This window comes from Arachis ipaensis, chromosome B1 (genome assembly GCF_059453495.1).
Source record: "Arachis ipaensis isolate K30076 ecotype BB chromosome B1, ASM5945349v1, whole genome shotgun sequence".
Classification (NCBI taxonomy): Eukaryota; Viridiplantae; Streptophyta; class Magnoliopsida; order Fabales; family Fabaceae; genus Arachis; species Arachis ipaensis.
The window spans coordinates 101,197,672-101,210,751 of NC_142436.1; the positions used below are offsets into that span (position 1 = coordinate 101,197,672).

Genomic DNA, 13,080 nt, shown 5'->3' on the forward strand with positions numbered 1-13,080 from the left:
GCCTTGTTGAGGCTTTTGTTGATCCTTCCATGAGAAATTTGGATGATTTCTCCATGAGGGATTATAGGTGTTTCCATAGGGTTCCCCCATGTAATTCACCTCTGCTATTGCAGGGTTCTCAGGATCATAAGCTTCTTCTTCAGAAAATGCCTCTTTAGTACTGTTGGATGCAGTATGCAATCCATTCAGACTCTGAGAAATCATATTGACTTGCTGAGTCAATATTTTGTTCTGAGCCAATATGGCATTCAGAGTATCAATTTCAAGAACTCCCTTCCTCTAAGGCATCCCATTACTCACAGGATTCCTTTCAGAAGTGTACATGAAATAGTTATTTGCAACCATGTCAATGAGTTCCTGAGCTTCTGCAGCCATTTTCTTTAGATGAATGGATCCACCTGCAGAATGGTCCAATGACATCTTTGATAATTCAGACAGACCATCATAGAATATATCCAGGATGGTCCATTCTGAAAGCATGTCAGAAGGACACTTTTTGGTCAGCTGCTTGTATCTCTCCCAAGCTTCATAGAGGGATTCACCTTCTTTATGTTTGAAGGTTTGAACATCCACTCTAAGCTTGCTAAGCTTTTGAGGTGAAAAGAACTTGGCTAAGAAAGCCGTGACCAGCTTATCCCAAGAGTTCAGGCTATCTTTAGGTTGAGAGTCCAACCATATTCTAGCTCTGTCTCTTACAGCAAACGGGAAAAGCATAAGCCTATAGACCTCAGGATCAACCCCATTGGTCTTAATAGTATTACAGATTTGCAAGAATTCAGTTAAGAACTGAAAAGGATCTTCTGATGGAAGTCCATGAAACTTGCAATTCTGTTGCATCAGAGAAACTAATTAAGGCTTTAGCTCAAAATTGTTTGCTCCAATGGCAGGGATTGAGAAACACAAACTCATAGTAAAGTCCAGAAATGTGATTTTTATTTAAAAACTAATAAAAATAGACTTAAAAGTAGCTAAATCATACTAAAAACTATGTAAAAATAATGCCAAAAAGTGTATAAATTATCCGCTTATCATAGGGCAGGAATGGCTTAGAGGATGGAAAGGAAACATGCAAAAGTGGAAGGAATAAAAGAAATTGAAGAAACTGCATGCAAAGCTTTCAGCCCTGACCTCTTCGTACTTAAACGGTCATAACTTGAGCTACAAAGGTCCAAATGAGGCAGTTCCAGTTGTGTTGGAAAGCTAACATCCGGGGCTTTGAAATGATATATAAATTTCTATAGTTTCCCTAAAGATAAGTGACGTGCATGCGTGGTTCTGCAGAAATTCTTTACCGATAGAAAATCCGGATCGTCAAAAAATGGCGCCGTTGCCGGGGAATTGCAAACGTGTGCCTTATTATTGGTTATTGTAAATATTTGCCTTTTCATTTCTTTGTTAGTGTTTCTAGTTTTAGGATTTTATTTTCATTAATTTTTATTAGTTTTTATTTCTTTTGTTACTATGAATTCTCACCCCTCTGGCTTTAAGTCTGATTCGAATGTTGTTGTAAGGAATGGAAGCTATAATGAGAACAGGCATCAAGGTTGGAAGAATCAAAGATGGGAGGAGCCACAAAGATTTGATTAACCCTCTTGGCAACAACCCCCTCCAATGCGCTATAACCAACAACCATTCTGTGATGCATACCAAGACAATAGTTATGGTGGACCCTTTCGTGACAAACCACCTCCACCAAATTACTATGGTCAAGAGCCATTCCAGGGAGCGTACCAAGATGATGCATATGGTGGACCCCCTTGTAGTTACCAACAAGCCCCACCATATGCTTTTGAACCACCTCCCCAACATACCTTTGAACCACCTCCCCAACATACCTTTGAACTACCATACTCACAAGCCCCTTTACACCATTCACCTCCATATAACCCTAATCCATATCCACCATACCAACCACCCTATGAACCGTATGAACCATACATAGAGCCACCCCAATTCCAACCCAATTACTCCCAAGAACCACCACCTTCATATACACTATGACCATATCCATCAATCCAAGAGCACTATGATCCTACTTATGATAGCTGATGACAAGTCATCTTAGCCTAGTTTCACTAGTCTTTTTCTTTTGTTTTCACTTGAATTGTGCACTTTCTTGAGCTACAAGTAAACTAATTTGGGTAGATTTTCATGCTTCCTTTGATTGAATCAACCATGTATGAATTCATGCTATTTCATGAGGTTTTAGGCTATAATTGTCACATATTATGATAAAATGAATATCTCATGATTTTAAGCATAGCTTTGATGTGTTTGGTTGATTAATGATAGGTGAAGAAAGCTTGGAGAAAGGTTGAAGCAAGAAGGAATGGCTAGGAGTAAAGAGAGGACAATGGAATAAGTGAAAATGAACCAGGAAGCAAAAAGCTGGACCAAAAGTTAGCCTCAAACTTTTGCACAAACTTTTGGGTGAAAAGTTAGCCCCAACGTTAGCCCCTAACTTTTGGGCTAACGTTGGCACATGAAAGTTACTCCCTGGGCACCAAAAGTTTGCGCCAACGTTAGCCCCTAACTTTGTGGCTAACGTTGGCATGAGAAAAACACTCCCTGGGCACCAAAAGTTTGCGCCAACGTTAGCCCCTAACTTTGTGGCTAACGTTGGCATGAGAAAAACCCTCCCTGGGCACCAAAAGTTTGCACCAACGTTAGCCCCTAACTTTGTGGCTAACGTTGGCATGAGAAAAACACCCCCTGGCCACCAAAAGTTTGCGCCAACGTTAGCCTCTAACTTTTGGGCTAACGTTGGCACATGAAAAACACAAAGGGGGAGCAAAAGTTTGCGCCAACGTTAGCCCCTAACTTTTGGGCTAACGTTGGCGCCATAAGTGCACTAAGGAAGGCCAACGTTGGAGCAAAAGTTAGACCCCTAACTTTTGCACCAACGTGGGTATCAGCAAAACATGGGGGCTGATATGAAAAGTTGGACCAAAAGTTTGCCTCAAACTTTTACTCAAACTTTTACTCAAACTTTTGCAAAACTCCAACCGGGTTCACTTGGTTCACTTTGGTTCCTCTCCAAACTCCAAGAGCAATCAACCAAGGCCTCTCTCAACCCAACTCCACCAAGAGCAAAGGCCCAACTTAAGGCTTGAAGATCATTTGAAGAAAGTGTATAAATAGGATAGAATTCAAGTTCTTAAGGGAGCTTTCCTTTTGAGTTTTCATAATAGTTTTCGGAGAGCTTTGGATATTGAGTGATCTTTAATTTCTTAGTTTCGGGGAAGGAGAATTCCACTCTCTTCCTCTTAGTTTTATTGCTTTCAATTTCAATTGCAATTGTCTTGGATCTTGGGTTGGAGAATTGAAGGAATTCTGTTTCAATCTCATCCGAAGATCTCTCTGTTTCTTCTACTGCTTATTGAATTTAATTTCTGTTAATTGTTCTTCATCTACTTTCTTTGCAATTGTTCTTGTTGGATCTAGGAAGGCATTGAGATCTAGACTTGGTTATCTAGTCTCTTGGGTCCTGAGATCCAGATTCCCCATTTCCCATTCCCTGTTTACTGTTTTCATGCTTATTTACAATTCTGTTTTTAGATCCGGTTCAATCCAAGTGTTCTTTTACTTCTCTGTTGGTTGCAATTTACTTTTCCTCGTTTAATTTCTGCAAATCCAACTCCCAATTCCCTTTACAATTCAAGCTATTTACATTTCTTGCACTTTAAGATTCTGCAATTTACATTTCTTGCGTTCTAAGTTTCTGTCATTTAATTTCTTGTTCTTTAAGATTCAGCATTTAAATTCCTGTTCTCTTTAATTTCATGTCAATTACCCATTCCCTTTACTTTCCATGCAATTTAAATTCTGCAAATCACAAATCACTCAACCAAATCTTGATTCGCTTGACTAAATCAACCACTAAACTAAAATTGCTCAATCCTTCAATCCCTGTGGGATCGACCTCACTCCCGTGAGTTATTATTACTTGATGCAACCCGGTGCACTTGCCGGTTAGTTTTGGGTGTTTTGGAGAAATTTGTTTCTCCGCGAAAATATCCCATCAAGTTTTTGGCGCCGTTGCCGGGGATTGATTAGATTGACAATGATTAAGTGAGGTGGTGATCTAGATCTAGCATTTTTATTTCCTGTTTCTTTAATTTTTGACTAACCCACTAACTGTTTGAAGTTTTGTCTCAACTGACTACACTTAATTTTCAAGAGAATCACTGTGTGTTCCGTTGTTGATTTATATGTCACAGGAAAGAAGAGCGGCCAAAGGGAAGGATATCATTGAAGAAGGAGTTTCTGAAAAAGAAGAACACCACAACATGAAGCCGCAACTCATTACACTAATCGAGAACAATTGTTCCTATGGTGGAACTTCATTGGAGAATCCTAAACAGCACTTATCCAATTTCCTGAGAACTTGTGGTGCTGTCAATCTCGATAGTGTAAATCATGATACCTATAAGCTCTTGTTATTTCCCTTCTCACTGAAGGATGAAGCGGCACAATGGCTTGAAATATTTCCCCAAGGAAGTATCACTAGTTGGGATGATTTGGTTGCCAAGTTTCTAGCCAAATTCTCCTCGTCCCAACAAAACATCAAGATGAAAGAGGGAGTACACCCATTCACCCAAGGAGGGGAAGAACCATTGTTCAAAGCATGGGAAAGATACAAGAAAGCAAGTGACAAAGTGGAGTTTCAAGTGTCCTATGAAGGATTAACCTCAGAAACAATAAGAGCAGTAGATTACTTCTCAGATGGCCTACTCAAGGCAACAGCAACCATCCAAGGAACTGCAGAGTTCAATGACAAAAGAGCCAATAACCAACACTCATTTGAGACACCACGGAATGCAATTTCAGAAAAGGAAGTAATGAATCTTGAAGGAGTGAGAGCAATCATGAATCAAAATAAACAGCTATACCAGCAAACTCAGCAGCAATTGGAATCAATAGCTAGACAAATTGATTCTCTACATTCTGCCACAGTGAATGCACAATTTCCACCATGGAAACCACATTCTTATCTAAGAATGAGGGAATCTCAGCATCAGGAACAAAGGGACTTCAACTATAACAACCCCAACTTCCCAAACCTACAAAAACACCACCATACCAACAAAAATCACTACACACCACCCCAATATACACACCTCCAACCCCGTCCTACCTCACCACCCACCCAAAATGACTTACATCAACCACCACAGCTGACACAGCCACAACCAATCCTAAACTTCCAAAAACTCTATGTTCTAGAAATGATGATGGAAAGGTTTATGAAAGTTCAAGAAATGACAATAATAGAGCAGGAGGATATAAGGAAAAACCAAGAGGCCTATCTCAAAAGAATTGAAAGGCAGATGGAACAACTGGTTCAAAGCCTTGCTGAATTGGGTGAGAAGAAGGGGACTCTGAACCCAAAGAGCCATGAAAAGGATGCTGGGTTAAAAGAGAAGGGAGTCATGGAAAGAAGTGAGAAGGCTACGGTGAAAGGAGGAACCCAAAGGCAACAGAAGCCTTAACTTCCCTGATCAGAGGATGAAGGATGTCAAGCTAGTGACAATAAAAGAGCGCTTGTTGGGAGGCAACCCAACCTGAGGTAGTTTTCTTTTCATAGCAATTTTAATAAAAAGGTTAATTAGTTTTTTCTATATTGCAAGAAGTTAAGTTTAGTGTTGCACACCAAAACAATATAAAGGAGAATGAAGGATTCTAAGTTTGGTGTTCCACCAAAATCTCATTTAAAAACATATTCTCACCTTCTGCATAATGCTAGTTTCAAGCAGTTATATAAACTAGTTAATTATTTTGCTATTCTTTAGTTTTCAGTTTTGTTACTTTTGAAAAAGAAAAAGAGTTTCACATCTGGTTAGTCTGATGAACAAGAACCATTGGCAGGGTACTAAGTTTGGTGTTCCCACACCAAAGTAAGTACAAAAGCCCACAAATAAATCATGCATGCTAACCATTTTTCAAGTGCTTGGGGAACAAGCAACTTTCAATATCACTGTAGGATACCATACAAACTTTTGGAAGGATTAAACATCATCAACCAAAGAGATGAAAGAGGAATGTGTGGATCAGTGATGATGACGATGAGGAGTAAAGCAAGCGAACTCCAAAAGGTTGTATTGTTAAGTGATTATCTTGCATTGAACACTGCTATAATTGAGAGTGGTTTTGTTTCCCTGATTATCTGTCTGTTCAGTATAGTTTTTTTTTTCTTTTCTGAAATTCAATAAGCAAGATGCTTGATCATTCACAACATTTTTCTCTTCAAAACTTGTTTGCACTCAATGTTAAAAAATGCATCACATGAAAGTTCTTTGAAAAGAAGGATTGAGGAATCAAACAATTTTGAGGAAAGCAAAAGATTAGAAGAAGTGGTGGTTCTAGTTGTATGATTATGTATTGAGGTTGCATGCTTGTGAAAACTTGCATGGGAGCTCTTAGGCAGGACATGAAGTTCAAAGAAGTATTGTGGAGATTCTCAAAAATTTATTGATCCAAGAAGCAGCAAACAAAACAAAAGAAAGAAAAGAAAATACAAAGACAAAAAGAATATGGCCCAAGGCTCTGAGCATCAATTACTAGGCAGAAAAGAAAGAAGAAACAATGACTCAAAGAGTTGTTAGCCTAGTAAAATGCTTGTGGTTGAGTTGTGTCAAAGAAAGAGGCTTGAGCAAGTAAATCCTTAGGGGTGCTTTAACACCTAATTTGGTGTTGTGATGACAAGTCATCTTAGCCTAGTTTCACTAGTCTTTTTCTTTTGTTTTCACTTGAATTGTGCACTTTCTTGAGCTACAAGTAAGCAAATTTGGGTAGATTTTCATGCTTCCTTTGATTGAATCAACCATGTATGAATTCATGCTATTTCATGAGGTTTTAGGCTATAATTGTCACATATTATGATAAAATGAATATATCATGATTTTATGCATAGCTTTGATGTGTTTGGTTGATTAATGATAGGTGAAGAAAGCTTGGAGAAAGGTTGAAGCAAGAAGGAATGGCTAGGAGTAAAGAGAGGACAATGGAATAAGTGAAAATGAACCAGGAAGCAAAAAGCTGGACCAAAAGTTAGCCTCAAACTTTTGCACAAACTTTTGGGTGAAAAGTTAGCCCCAACGTTAGCCCCTAACTTTTGGGCTAACGTTGGCACATGAAAGTTACTCCGTGGGCACCAAAAGTTCGCGCCAACGTTAGCCCCTAACTTTGTGGCTAACGTTGGCATGAGAAAAACACTCCCTGGGCACCAAAAGTTTGCGCCAACGTTAGCCCCTAACTTTGTGGCTAACGTTGGCATGAGAAAAACACTCCCTGGGCACCAAAAGTTTGCACCAACGTTAGCCCCTAACTTTGTGGCTAACGTTGGCATGAGAAAAACACCCCCTGGCCACCAAAAGTTTGCGCCAACGTTAGCCTCTAACTTTTGGGCTAACGTTGGCACATGAAAAACACAAAGGGGGAGCAAAAGTTTGCGCCAACGTTAGCCCCTAACTTTTGGGCTAACGTTGGCGCCATAAGTGCACTAAGGAAGGCCAACATTGGAGCAAAAGTTAGACCCTTAACTTTTGCACCAACGTGGGTATCAGCAAAACATGGGGGCTGATATGAAAAGTTGGACCAAAAGTTTGCCTCAAACTTTTACTCAAACTTTTACTCAAACTTTTGCAAAACTCCAACCCGGTTCACTTGGTTCACTTTGGTTCCTCTCCAAACTCCAAGAGCAATCAACCAAGGCCTCTCTCAACCCAGCTCCACCAAGAGCAAAGGCCCAACTCAAGGCTTGAAGATCATTTGAAGAAAGTGTATAAATAGGATAGAATTCAAGTTCTTAAGGGAGCTTTCCTTTTGAGTTTTCATAATAGTTTTCGGAGAGCTTTGGATATTGAGTGATCTTTAATTTCTTAGTTTCGGGGAAGGAGAATTCCACTCTCTTCCTCTTAGTTTTATTGCTTTCAATTTCAATTGCAATTGTCTTGGATCTTGGGTTGGAGAATTGAAGGAATTCTGTTTCAATCTCATCCGAAGATCTCTCTGTTTCTTCTACTGCTTATTGAATTTAATTTCTGTTAATTGTTCTTCATCTACTTTCTTTGCATTTTACAATTCCTTTGCAATTGTTCTTGTTGGATCTAGGAAGGCATTGAGATCTAGACTTGGTTATCTAGTCTCTTGGGTCCTGAGATCCGGATTCCCCATTTCCCATTCCCTGTTTACTGTTTTCATGCTTATTTACAATTCTGTTTTTAGATCCGGTTCAATCCAAGTGTTCTTTTACTTCTCTGTTGGTTGCAATTTACTTTCCCTCGTTTAATTTCTGCAAATCCAACTCCCAATTCCCTTTACAATTCAAGCTATTTACATTTCTTGCACTTTAAGATTCTGCAATTTACATTTCTTGCGTTCTAAGTTTCTACCATTTAATTTCTTGTTCTTTAAGATTCAGCATTTAAATTCCTGTTCTCTTTAATTTCATGTCAATTACCCATTCCCTTTACTTTCCATGTAATTTAAATTCTGCAAATCACAAATCACTCAACCAAATCTTGATTCGCTTGACTAAATCAACCACTAAACTAAAATTGCTCAATCCTTCAATCCCTGTGGGATCGACCTCACTCCCGTGAGTTATTATTACTTGATGCGACCCGGTGCACTTGCCGGTTAGTTTTGGGTGTTTTGGAGAAATTCGTTTTTCCGCTAAAATATCCCATTAATAGCCGAGCGTAACAAGAATCACAGGATCATCTCAAGGAAACAATGGATCAATTTCATGCAACCCTTCATCAACTGGAGCAAGCAATAATCAATTAGCTTCCCGACGTTCGGACACTCAAGGAATTCCCATGGCCTCATGTGGAGAATCTAATGAAGAACGTAGCATGAAGGAGACACTAGAAACTCTAGTGGACAGCAAGGAGCATGTCGTTGTATTGGAACAAGTAGAGGAAGCCAGAATTATCAAAGAAAAAGAAGAATTGGTCGAAGACTTAGGAGATACGGAACGTCCATAGGAAAGCCCAGTCATAGAGCCCTCTTCTAAGGAGTTTGAATTTGATGTTGAGAAGGGTGTACAACCTCCAAGGCCTATCATGGTTGAAGACTTTGAAGGGATGATCAAGAGATAGATTAAATCATTGATGAATTCTTATCTACATTTGAATCCTCTTTCATTGGACTTGACATGGAGATTAAAGAAGAAGAAACACAACCTCCCATGCCCTTGGTGAACAATAAAGAAGAGATCGAATTGGAAGAAAGCTACCAAGAAGAAGAGGTTGATATTGAAGAAGCTTGCAAAGAGGTAGAAGTTGTCAAAGAAGAGCCCAAGGGAATAGAGCTGGAGATCACCTTGCCAAGGTTGTTGGAGACCTCTCTCCCAAAGCCATCACCATCCATCCCTTCATTCAAGTGGGTAAATCTCCCATCTCTAAGCTTAATTAGCCCACTTGAATATGCTTTGCTTGAGACGGATGGGCAACTTAGAGCTCTTTGTGGCTATAAGAGTAAGAGGGAGATGGTCAGTGGTTGGCAACACAATCCTAGGTTCATTGTGGTAGGAAGCTCACGGCTGAATTATCATGGTTGGAAGAATACTAAATTGTATGGGTCTAGGAAGCTGTTTGGATGCCTCAGTGAGAATTCGGATTGCTTACCACCCGGTTGGAACAAAGATGGTCAACAAGAAGACGGGTGCAAAAGCAAGGTTTCGGACCTCGGAATTCAGTCTAGTAATCAACACTCTTGGGGCCATGTCACTTGCTTAATCTTGCTTGAAGGCTCTTTGCACCTTGTTTGGGATCCCGGAGGCCATTGCAATTACAAACATTGGTGGGGATTTCTGGATGAGTTCAAGCACAAGCCACCATAACAAGGGGTTCACCGAATGTCCAACTTAAGGACTAAAACTAAAAGTGCTAGGTGGGAGACAACCCACCATGGTATAATCGCTCCTTTTTACTCTTACTCTTATTTTATTTTATTTTTACTAATGTTCATTCATAATTTCTGCATATTCACCTGCATTCTGCGTTTTGCATTCTTCATACACATAAAAAAAATTATGAAAAAAATGGGGCAAACCCGCCTTCGCGCAGGCCACACGTGGGCGTCGATAGCAATCTCGCTCCCCCATCCAACGAATATAAAGTTGTGATGGAATCGTGCGGCTGGTGTGCTTTGCGGATAATTCGACCCACGCGTACGCGTCTATGACGCGTGCGCATAATCTGCCTCAAGGGAAATCCACGCGTACGCGTCAAGCACGTGCACGCGTGGATAGGGAAATCGGCGTAAATAGCATTTTGGACTGAAAGTTGTGCTGCCCCCACGCTGGAACTGTGCTAGAGGCACAAGGTCATCCACGCGTACGCGTCCTTGACGTGTGCGCGTGCTTTTGCTTCCAAGACCACCCACGCATACGCGTGGGCGACGCGTACGCGTCACATGGCGAATACAGTTCTCACGCGCACGCGTGCCTTGCGCGCGCGCTTCGCATACCGACTTTTCATTCCCTTCTCCTTTGTTCCTTCATTCTTCTTATTGCATTTAATTACATTTGTTTCTTCAAAAACTATTCTCTTTCATGCTTAGTTATTTTTGGTTTCTTTTTCATTCTTTTTTTTCTTCATGCATTTTATGTTGGTGTTGGAGCTTTATTTGGGTCTTATATTACTATACTTGAAATTGTGGATATCATCAAGAGTGATTTGACAATTAATATTAATTTTTAGATTGCATGCATGTTAGAGTTCTTACTTTCCTTAACATATTTTACATGCATACCAAGTGTTTGTGAAAAGCCCGTATGGCATTGTGAATTCTTAATTATTCTATCCTTCTACTCTAATGCCTGTTTTTCACAAAACCATTCCAATATTTTATTAATTAAATATAATTGTCAATACAAACGTTATTATTAGTTTGTTACGGGTGATAATACATTTTGGCTTTTAATGCTTGATCTACGCTACACAATTTATCATGCTATATTTCCATTGATGTCCTAATTGCAAGGAGTCGCGACCATGTGTTAACGACATTCTTCTTTACCTTGGCATGATTATCACTCTTACTGCCCTCTTTCTTGTTCTATCCCTTTGAATTCATGTCCCTTTCTCTTCTCCCTTTTTAGGATGGCCACCAGGAAGGGTGCAGAAAGAGCCTCTATCAAACCACCAGCGAGGAGAGGAACGAAAAGCACAAGCATCTTCAACAAATCAGCTGCTCCTTTAGATACTTCAGAGGATGGACCGGCTTGACTGGCAGGCAAAGCAAATGGAGCACCGTAACAAGCGCCGATTACATACCTGAAGGAGCTGATTGTTGGCAACCACCCACCTGAAGAAGAACCAGACACTTCGGACTCTACCTTACCTACCAGCACCGGGAGCCATGACGACCACGACTGTGGAGATGTTGTTACCAACCCCCTTTGTTCCTTACTGATGGCACCGAGGACGGTGCCAAGCTTTAAGTGTGGGGAGGTCGGTCAATACCTTATTTCCGGAGGTAATTGTTTTTCTCAACACCAATAGGTTATTTTTCTTTTGTTAGGAGAGGATAGATTGCATAGTAATAAGTGTTTGCATGTATGTTCTACTTGGTTGAAAAATAATAAGTTTCTTTTTAAGACCCTATTTTTGAAAAGAAAAAAATTTTACTAATTCAAATTAAAATTTTGTGTTAAATTTGTTTGAAGACTGTAAATTGGAACATGAATAATAGGTAAGAACACACAACCCAGTGAGATTTTTGAGCCTAATTGTATGGTTACATTATTTAACCACAAATATTTTATTCTTGTGTGTTTTCTTCTCTATAATTGTAATCTTTACTTTGTTCCACTCTATATGTCTAATGTTTAGTGTATTCACATGCTTGCATATGATTGAGGCCTTTATTTTATTAGCTCACTTTTGTTAGCCTACCCTTTCAATCACCTTTGTTAGCCACCTTGAGCCTTTTAATCCCTAATTGTTCTATATTTTATCACGTTACTAGCCTTAAGTAGAAAAACAAATTAAAAACCCCAATTGAATCTTTGGTTAGCTTAAGATAGTATGTTAACTAAGTGTAGGGAAACTGCGGGAACTTAGGTTAATGAAAGTGTACAATGTTTAAATAATAAAATATTGAGAATTTGGATACCTACTCATGTGAGACCAGAAAAATTAAAAATCCATGTGCATTGATAAATTATGTTTACTTTTATAAAAAACAAAGAAATAAAATATTCAATAAATAAATAAATAAGGGGACAAAATTACCCCAATGTTAAGTTAATGAAAAATCAATGCATATGTGATAAAATTAAAGAAAAGTTGATGCATGAGTATGAGATGCAAAAATGGGAATTTTGGGTAGCTAGGCATGATTTAAGATGAATATAGAGTATGTATAGGTGAAAGCTTAGGTTAGTCAAGGATTCAATTTATAGCTCACTTAGCCATATATATACCCTCACCTTTACCTTAGCCCCATTACAACTATGAAAAGACCTCATGATGTTTGCATTGGTACATTAAATATTTGTTGATTGGTTAGGTGAAGAACAAAGTTTAGAAAGCATGACTAGAGAAGACTAGAGAGGATTACCCTATACACTTGAGTGATTAGAGTGTACATACACCATCAGTGAGGGTTCAATGCTTGATTCTATGTTCCCTGCTTTCATGAGCTATCTTCTTACAAGTTTACTTGTTTTTATTGTATGATTTGAATTAGTGGAATTTGATTTATATTTGTCTTGAAGAACTTGTTTACTTTTAACCAAGTGGACAAAAGCATCTTCGCATATAGTTGCATTCATACATAGGTTGCATTGCATTGCATTACATGAGTCTTACTTTCCCCCATTCATCCTTTGATCTCCTTGAGCTAAGCATGAGGACATGCTAATGTTTAAGTGTGGGGACTTTGAGAAACCACTATTTTATGGTTTATCTTGTGCTGATTTGAGTGGCTTTTATCAAGTCTTTACTCACTTATTCATATGATTTGCATGGTTTTACAATTCCTTCCTAGTTTTGTTCTATGATTGAAAACTTGCTTCCTAAGCCTTTGATTTGTGTATTTTAATTCTCCTTTATACCATTTGATACC

At 39.1% G+C, this 13,080-nt stretch overlaps 1 non-coding gene across 1 annotated transcript; it reads left to right on the top strand.

Moving 5' to 3' along the window:
• The first annotated feature begins 474 nt into the window (after positions 1 to 474).
• Positions 475 to 582, top strand: LOC148577669 (small nucleolar RNA R71). Its single transcript, XR_015903600.1, has one exon. It is a non-coding gene; the product is annotated as a small nucleolar RNA R71 (small nucleolar RNA).
• The last annotated feature ends 12,498 nt before the right edge of the window (positions 583 to 13,080 follow it).